We start from the raw sequence: 10,234 nt of genomic DNA, 5'->3' as shown, positions 1-10,234 counted from the left end.
GCATGGGTAAAGTCAAGATATTTGAAAAAAAATCCAAATGATATTTTTGTTGCTAATACACAAAAGAATGTGGGTTGTATTGGTAGTGATGTTATTGGATTGGGGTCGAATGGCAGAACTGATATTTGAAGAAATGACAAAGGAAATGAATAACTGAATGATAAGAGGAAAAATACTCAAGGCGATGCCAGGACAATTGAGGTAGGTGCTTGCAACCCACAGTACTATAATTAAAAAGGCAGCTGGCGACCGAAGCGGACACATAAGTTTGCAAGACGGAACTCAAACTCATATTCACACCATCACGCATAAAAGGGCGCAAACAGTAAATGGGCACTGGCGTGACAGTAAAGAATATAGGATAAAAGGGCGCACAATTTTCCCGAAGACTTTCCTGGGACGTAACCAACTTCTTGACTATAGATTTGTGAGGAACATGAGAGATAGTGAGATAGCATTTGAATTATCTAGTCATAAGTATGTGGGGCGTACACAGTAAAATGTAAGATAGTCTATCGGGTAGGAAAGAATCGGGGTCTGCAGGTTAACCAATCTGCGAATTAAAAGACTGACGACTAAACCACCCTCTTTAGTGCAATGGTTCGTAGGAATGAAAGCAGTTCTGTGTTTGAGGAGGAATGGGATTAGGCGTCGATCGCTTTGGTGACTGGGTTACAAATAATAATATGGGCATTAATGTGAGTAAAAGTATATAAATTTTCAAATGAAAAGAATGCACAAAAGGATATGTACTTGTTCACCCTCTTTGGAGACAGAATCCCATGTAGCAGTCATTGCAAATATTTCGGCGTTTAATAGAGATCCTGGGAGGGGAGTCCAAATAGATAATATGACACGGAAGGCATTAAAGGGGGAAGGGAAGGGTCAGAGGGCAGAATATGTCCAGGGGAGAGGGCTAGGTAATGGGCCTAGGTGTAAGGGGTGGATTGGGGAAGGCAATAAATAATCTATTTTTTGTCAACATGCACAAATGAAGAATAAATCTAGTAGCCAGTAAAAATATTATAGGGATTTAAATTTCATCTGCATAGAACAGTTTCATTATTTTTTCAACGAGCAATCATTTCGCCAGGAAAGGTATAGAATTTAAAAATAATATTTATGATAAAGATTACTTTTATTAATATTTTTATACTGTGCCTTCTGTCTTAAGAATACACATTTCTCTTTCGCAGAATGTATAGAGCATTGGATATCAGGAAATAGTGAAGAGTTCAGTTAACTTTCTATGGTAACAAGTGAAATTTCGTTGGTGTTTGCTTAGGTTAGTTTGCGACAAATGCGTTGCATTAAGTACATTTCTCTTTTGCCCGCCATGCCTGTGATTTCTCCTCCTATTGGAATTCTATTGACAAGAAAAATTTCAAGTTTTTTAACTCCGTCGGCAGTATTATATAGTGTCAGTTCCGCATTATTGAGCAATTTTGGAAAGGTTAATGAAGTGGTAAATTGACGATGAAATTAGTCTAATCATCTCGATTGCTCATTATTAGTTTCAAACAACCTGAAAGTACTGCCATTCATGGGGTATGATTTCACCCTGCCTCAGTTTATTATTAGATCGCTCCATCGTTAAGTTTTGCCTTCAGCCAAGTTTGGATGGTACAGTAAAACCATGTGGCCACGATAAGTATGTACATTAAGAAAAGAGTTGCATTAGCCGAAGAATCATTTGCTCCATAGGAGGATTTGAATGAGAGTTAAACTGAATAAATTATGCAATGGAAGGATTTGTGGTGACTTTATATCATGTCGATCATATGACTCTGAGACGTTGGTATTGAGGAAAGAGCATGAGAGCACATTTGGAAGTTTTTAAAATGTCTATGGAGAAGGATGGAGAAAATAAGATTGAGTGAGGGACGTTAGGGATGATAGGGGTGGAGGGAAGTTGTATGGGGTAAATGGGAGAATTCTGGATAGTGGATGAAGTGATTAATGGATAATGGACTATTGAAGGCCGCGACAGAAAGGCTAGTGTTAGGAAAGCGGTATAGTGGGGAATTAATAGGCATTTTGGATAAGTTGAGGGAATGTATCTGAAACCGCTGTTGAAAATATATGAGACAAGTTATTTATGTTGTGAGATACTTTATAAGTGCTTCTTTGGGAGATACTTCTTTAGCATCACGTCCTTGTAATAATTTTCAGGAACCATAAAACCCATCCCTAGTCGTTATATTAGCAATACTATCGAAACGGTCAATTCCTAGCTCTAAGAGTGGGCTCGGCTTGATTGACGCTCGAAGGGATTTGATGCTATTGTTACTATCTGATTTGGATCCTGAAACTGTATAGGAATTCAATAAGTCATGTTCGGGTACTAAAATTTATTAGAAGTGCTAAGGTATAATGCCGTTCGTCCGGTGGCCTAAAAGGTCCGGGTTCAAATCCATGAATGGAACAACTTCATCTAAACTCGTGGCTGTGTGACTTTCTTGTAATTAGAACATCCTGGGAAATAAAGATAAAACAAAAGGAAATTAGTTGTCCCCCATACTTTGAACTAGCGAATATCATGCGCATCTAAGCTAGTGCCGGATCCAAAGGAAAGGATTCCCCTCATCCCTTTAATAAATATTTTTGGGCCAAATAAAATTTAAAATTAATATTTCTTGTATACCAGATATACTTTTGAACACCTATTGTCAACCTAAGGGCATAAAATTATCTGCTACGGGTTGCGTTGCGGTTTCTAAATTGGTGCGATTCATTTATAATTAAACAAAATGTTTAAATTTCTTTGAAAAGAACGTTATAGAATATTTTTTGATTATTTAAGAAGTTGTACTCCTTTGAGTATTTCTAGTAACATCACTAGTCTAGGCTTACTTAGGATTGAGCTCTACCCTAACCTATTAAAAAACCAATCAACCTTCGGGCTCATTTCTGTGTCGGAGAGTAAAAGAATTTGGCACCAGTCAGCCAGCATTGCTTGAATAGAATGTGAAAATATTGCATCACGACACTCCCTTATGCATTGGAAAGAAAGGACTGCTATTTCACAGCGATTCACATCCGTCTCTGTTATTCATGAGATTCCGTTGCCTCAGCTGGGTTGATGGGCAGATAGCGAGGGCGATGGAGTCAAGTCTCTTCTTTTGACGAAGGAGGTGCAGGAATGCATCAGAAAATCGCGAGTGGGTTTTTATTTCGGGGCCAGAATAAACGACTGAATAGCGGTAACAGACGAGCTGATAGCCACCGCGTCAATTGCACTGGCAGTATTCCAGTGTGAGGAGGAGATGGAATAGGGCGGTGGGATCATTTGCATGAAGGCGAACCGTCTTTGGTCCCCTACCCCGCTTTACACTCCACTACTCCGTCTTTCCGTCTAATGATCCGTTAAATCCCCGGCTAATCCAAGGGAACGCAGCATGAATACAATGTGATCTTTTTGAAGGTCAGCGTCCCATTCTCTTTTGCCGGTTTTCTCCTGCTCCCGACTCGAGTCCATGCGTCGATTTTTCCGTCGCCGTCACATTTCGCATAGACTTCCCAATGAATAATTAATCTCCTCGATCACATCTTCCTAGATCTACCATTTATACCACGTGGAAAGCGAGTCTTATTCTTACGTACACCATTCAGCGATTTATCTTCAGTTTATTAAGTTCTTCTAAAGCAACCGAAGAAATAGTAATGGAAGGCGATGAAAGAGTTGACGAAGATGAGTCTTCACTACAGCTAGATCTCAAATAAAATCTTTTAAGCATTTCCTGTGGGTTGTTAACGGTTTAAGGTCATGAAAGCGAAAATTCAAGCGAAGCATCTTTATTCGTCAATTTTCGCTGCCTTAGTCGTTTGCGTAATTGAAGAAAACATTTCACACAAACACGCACAAACATGCTGAAGACTGTGATTGGGGGAAGAAAAGCGAGGAAGGGGCAGAAATAGGAAAGTGGTGTTGGGCGGAATGAAGGGAGGAAGGAAGTATACGGAGATGAAGAGGGGCTTCTTATAGAGTAGGATGTTGAGTTGTGTTTTGTTGTGAGATATTTATTTGGTAGTTTTGTCCATCCAAAGCATAACTTAACCGGTAGATTACCTATGATAATATATATATATATATATATATTATATATATTATATATATATTATACATATTATATATATTATATATATTATATATATATATATTATATATATATTATATATATATATATATTATATATATATATTATATATATATATTATATATATGTAGTAGATAAGGTATAGGGCGTTGGGCAGAGCCCAACTCTCTACCCCTGATCCGAATCCAAAGGGCTCGGGTTCGATTCCCGGGCAAGCCTCTCTGGGCACCCTCAGCTTAACCCTAGCTGTGTGATTTTTCGGGTACCAGGACTTCCTGGGAAAACTATCTGGGAAAGCTGTCGGCCGCCTCCCCTAACACTACTACTACTACTATAAGTCCGATATAAAGCCCAAAAAGTGCTGTTTTCGGATGAATGCCAAATAAATAAAGCAAATAGAGGTATTCATAAAGGAACCTTTATATCGAATATAATTGTTGTTTTTATCTTGGGAGATTGCTGGATTATATACAGCATGAGCTAAATTATGTTCATGAAGAGTATCAACGAACATATTGTCATCTCTTGTTAACCATCCGAGCATTGGCTTTTAGCAGTACTTCAAACTATCCTGTTCCTAATCAATCTCTTCATTCCATCATAGCCCATGGCGTCGACATTTTCACTCACCTATTTCCCCAATTATATCCTTGACCTTTCTCTGTAATTTATCCTCTTCAATCATGACCCTTAGTAGGTATCGCGCCTCAGAATATGTCCAATTAATTCCCCTCTTTTTCGTGGAAGGGCTGTCCATAGGCTTCTCTCTATACCCAATCTTCAAAGTATGTCTTCGCTTGTGACTCTGTTTATCCATTTTATCATTAGCATTTTTCCATAGCGCCACTTTTTCATCGCCTCCAATGTTCTTTTCCCTGCTGCTTCCATTGCCCAAGTCTTACATCCATGGAAAATTAGACTCCTAATAATTCTGAACGAATCACTTTCTTATATCTATACTAGGACCGTTTGCCGTTGGTTGATTTTTGTGATAAAAAAGCCTTCTTCGCCATTTTTCATCTGCATACTATTTCCCTCTTTCTTCTTTCGTCACTACTGATTCTGCTGCCGAAATAACAAGGCTCTTCCAGGTGTTCCAGTGTATCTTTCCCTAGCTGTCGTTGGAAATTAATTCCCTACTCCGACTGTTGGTCGTTACGTTAGATACGAGTTATAAACTTGTTTATCTTGAGGTTGTATCTTTTCATCCTCTTCTCCATATTTGTAAGTACTACATGTCTAATTTCTTCATTGTCAGTGTAGCTATGTCATCTGTAAATCATAGCCGTTTTTCTCGTTCCCGTTTGCATACAACATAAGAAGTTATAAGAAGAAATACTGGCGATATCATACTAGTTTCCTAGCAGAAGTTTGAAAGAAGAAGAAAAGCAATCAAACATGAGCAGTACCACTGCATTATTTTCAATATTCAATGTGTAGTAAAAATAGCTTGAACACTTTCATATATTTCATATTTTAGTGTCCCCTCGATAGGAAAATGAAATCTGGAAAACCATAAAGGTTATTGCTTCTGCAGAGAAAAAACTTTCTTTTCATAAACTCTTTCTAAATCATCTTGCAACGAAGTTGACCAGACGCCTGATAATTTGATATCTTAGCATCTTATATTTTCTTCTTCCTCTCCTAGCGATATAATCTGTCACTCCGTTCAGTGCGTATTTAACTCGATCAACTTCTTGATTATTTATAGACTGGAAAGTATATTTTGAGAGCCACACACTAAATGATTATTTATTCCAGTGAGCCTTATTTGGACTTGAGAACTGTAGCACTTTTTCTCTAACGCATAAAAGAAACATCTTTTGGACACCTTCGTGCCTTTCATCCACAAACTTGGATTTTCAATGAACAGCTCCTTGGTCTATGGCTTCAGTATCGCCGTTTCATTGCAACACGGGTCCATAACTCTTGAGGCTAATCGGACGCTTAGCGCCAGCAAGTGAGCGCCACTTTCATCGTTTCACCCGTGCCGTTGCCATTTGCAGCCTACTGATTTCCTCGACGCGGCTTAATGGTGTAATAAAACTCTCTCTGTAGATCTTAAAATATTTATGCATGTTGCATTTTGCTCCGTATTCATCAAGTTGACCAACACACTGGCCAGACGTAATATTATGCAACGAAGCGCGGTGGAAAGAAACCTGATACGCGCCTTTAGGCGAGTGGATTGTTGGGTATACGGTGGGGGTTTCTTACACGTTTCCATTTCTGGGCATCTGGAAGTGTGCTTTATGTCACTGGAATAACTGACTTATGGCAATCACAATATTTTTAGCCTAAAAAAGTTAATATTCAGCAAAGCCACTTTGTGAACCTTAAAAAAAATGAATGCTCTAAATGAAACTGCAATCTTTTCGATATTTGCCCTGGGCAGTAGTATGGATAAAGATTAATATCATTTCTCAAAATTTTATTCTTGAAATGAGATCAAAGTCGTTAATTTTGTTGCCAAAGAGAGATTTCGTTGTAATAATGATTTTGTTGAAATTAGCAAAAGTTGTGTTATCGGCCTAAATATAATAGGCCAATCGAAAATATTGCGAGCGGAAAATAAATGTTTGAAATGTTGGTTCTAATTGCAATTACGAGTTCTCGTTACCCTCTTAAGTTCTCGTTCGCGTAGTTGTTAAGGGCTAACCTCATCATTTAGTCAATAATCGCATACGTTCGCGAATGCCTTACACCTGACACTAAGTTTCGTATGATCCAACCGGGCAAGAGTTTATAGAAAAGATTCTTCACAATACTCCCGACAAATATATCACTTAGACCCCCTTTAAAAAAAACAAAATTATCCTAAACGATTTATTCCTACTTTATCAATCCATCCAAGATAAATTAGAGGACTATTCATCGATAATTTTTCAATGGATGTGATATTCTGTAATTTCAAATCGTTCAAAATGTTCAAGTAATTTTGAATTACTGGGGTAGTGCACTACACCGTCTTCCAGTTTGACTTGCTTAAATTTATGCACGCATATGTTTATTTACTTTGTCTCGATCATAGTTATAGCACTTGTAAATAAATTTTCACTTTTCTTTCGAAAATGACACTATTTACTGCTCGCAGGTGTATCTACAATCCCCTTGTTTGTTGAAGGACCAATATCTGAACCAAAAGAAAATTTCACGTGTCACCAAATTAGTTGATTTACGAGTATATTAATGCGAGTTTGATCTCAGCGGGATGTTGGACTATTCACCAGATACCGGTTTCTCGTCCTTTGGAGTTACCTCGGGGGAAAGTATTAATCTCATTCATCTGACTTCTCCCCTTTCTGCATTTCCGATACATACTGCCATTCCTTTATTTATTCATCATTCTGCGTTCTTGATTATTTCATTTTCTTTTGACCTGACTTGCCTATTTCTGCGTCGGTTAAACTGTTATTTATATTTTGATTAACCTTTCAGCCCGACGGAATAAATAATTTATATCCTTGAGTACCCCTTAAATTCTCGTCGACCTATATTTTGATATCATTTTTGTGAGCTATTACATTCAATCATAATAAGAAGTGGTGAAATTGACTATATCAACACCGATTTTAACCAATATTTTCAAAGCATAAAAGTGTTTTTTGTGTGCAAGAACAAGAAAATTGTTTTATCATAACTAGGAAAGCTATCTTGAAGTAAAAAGGTAAAAAGTAGAGCAGAATTAAGGAGAAATGAGTGTGTACTAAAATTAGTAAAATGAGGAGTTCAGTGAGTATTTCTTCAGATATTTAAAGTTTGTGATCCTTGCGGCTTACTTTAAAGCCTTATTTGTTCATTACTTAATCGTAGACAACTTATTTATAGATAAAAGCTTTATAATGAATTCAACTTTTAGGAAATACTTGAAATGATTGAAAATATATGAGTAAACAACAAATACTTGTGTAAATCATGGTTTATATGTTTTTATTCGTTTTAATTAATAATTTTGTATCCAATCCAATAGATTTTCAAAAACATTTAAATCCATAGTATCACCTATACTTAATGAATACCTCCACTTTTAATTGAATTTTAATAGCATTGATTTGTGATGTAATGCTGGTATTTTCCAAGCGCGGGCAGAGGGCAATGCGAAAATTCCAAAGCAATTGAATACTAATGTTCGCAGCATAGATGCGAAATTTCTTTAACTTTTCTCATAAAAGACAATCATATTGTAGCAAGCAGTTAGATGATCGGTATTGAAGGTGTAACTTTAAAATAGTGTACCCTGTGTATTCAATTGTTCTCAATGCATCATCGTGCACAGTAAAACTTGATGACTCACTTTCGCATTAAAATTGCTAGTGATTACTTTATCCCTCCAGTTATTCTCGTGGCACTCACAGTGTGGTAGTAGATTAGAACTACTAACTAAATATTTTAGTCAATCCGAATCCGTAAAGAGGAATAAAAGGTATGTTGGGATGAATGGTAATTTTGCCAATTAATTTAGGTTTATTCTGGTATTATGAATATATTGACAAAATTGAAACTTAATTCCACGAATTTAAGTAAAAGAATTCATTCCACGAACGCTGACGTCTCTCTATTTAGATTTTTCATTATTCCCTAAAAATCTCCTTTCCCTTTTTCAGAACGACCTTCTCCATTGGTCCTGTCAACCCTCTCCAGGAACGGTCATCACTCAAGGTATTATCTTCCTTCCGCTCATTCAAGGTTTCAGAGGCTCATTAATCCAAATCGTGGCGGAGATGAACTTTGTTATTAAAGATTTGGAAGATTTCTTTCTTCGAGGAAGGCTAGAGATGCGCGATTGAACAAAACCGCGAATCCTTCCTTGGATTTTTTCTTCCACAAGTCGTTAAGGATTATGGATTGATTGTCAGCGTTCGGGATACCGATAACGGTCGAGGCCATGGAATTAATTAGGAGGTATCAGCGATGTTATCCTACGGTAACTACGCTTAACGTGTCTTCATTTCTCTTTACTGCGGAAGATTTATTGGTTGCACAGGCTCATTATATAATCGACCTGCAATCGAGTTTGAATTTTATGGAATTTTGTAATCAAATTTACCCGACAGATATAAGTTTAATTTTTTAATCACGTGTTTAGGTTTTTTCTTGCTTTTCTCATTTCTTTTGCTTAATCCAAGATAAAATTCACCAAAATGTTTGTTTGTTTTACCCACGTATTATGTATCATCATTGCGCCTGTACCGCGTAGCTGAGGCTATTTGTTTCAAATACCATGTTGCTCATTCTTGCATTAATGTGCTGAAATTAGATCAGAAGTATAGTTTATTGTATCATTGTGCGAAGGTTTATTGCTGTTAAATTATCTTTTAGGCTTTGATTGAGATAATTAAGTGCTTTAGTTGAGATATAAAGTCGAATATTGAAGCTGTCGTCGCGCACTGCCCATGATACTTCGCTAATTAAGTCAGATGTAACATTGAACTATTTGCTCGAATTAAAAAATGTGTCATTAGGGGTCAGTATATTTCGATGAGACTAATACGATACTTGAAAATGATTTTTGCTGACTTAAATCACTTACTTTTACCGATGCCGATTCTGAATGAAGAGGTTTATAACAACATGTGAATGATTTTAATCATATGTGACAGCAAATAGAAGCCGAACAACATGATCTAAGAGCATAGATTGAATACTTTGCATGATCTCCGGAATTATTTATGTGATTGGGAATTCTTAGAGTAAAATAGATTTTTTGGTGGTGTTTTTCACTGAAGCATCAGATTCGGCTTCAACACTTGAAATGTGTACTTGCTCTCAGAAAAAAAACTTCAAAAGCCACTTCATTTGAAACAATTGTTGTCATTCTCATCAGTAATTCACACAAAATGGACGATGAAGCGATATAAATTCAACACATTTTGTAAATATATAATCAAATTTAAAATAACTTAACTTTTTCGTAATAGTTAAAGGAAGAGCGTGTACTAGCAGTGCTGGTTATTTATCAATACAATCCGTTGATAAACTATAACTAAATGAAGAAGAACAGGAGAGAAGATAGCGAAAGGAGGGAGCTTAGTAAAAAATATGTGCAGCTTGGCAAGACAAAAAAGGGGAAAAGTTTCACATTTTCATTTTTGGCAATTTCTTTTATCTTAAATTTAATTAATATTAAATGATTTTTT

The sequence above is a fragment of the Hetaerina americana genome, unplaced genomic scaffold (assembly GCF_022747635.1).
Source record: "Hetaerina americana unplaced genomic scaffold, ioHetAmer1.1.p SCAF_7, whole genome shotgun sequence".
NCBI lineage: Eukaryota > Metazoa > Arthropoda > Insecta > Odonata > Calopterygidae > Hetaerina > Hetaerina americana.
This window is presented reverse-complemented; position numbering follows the sequence as displayed.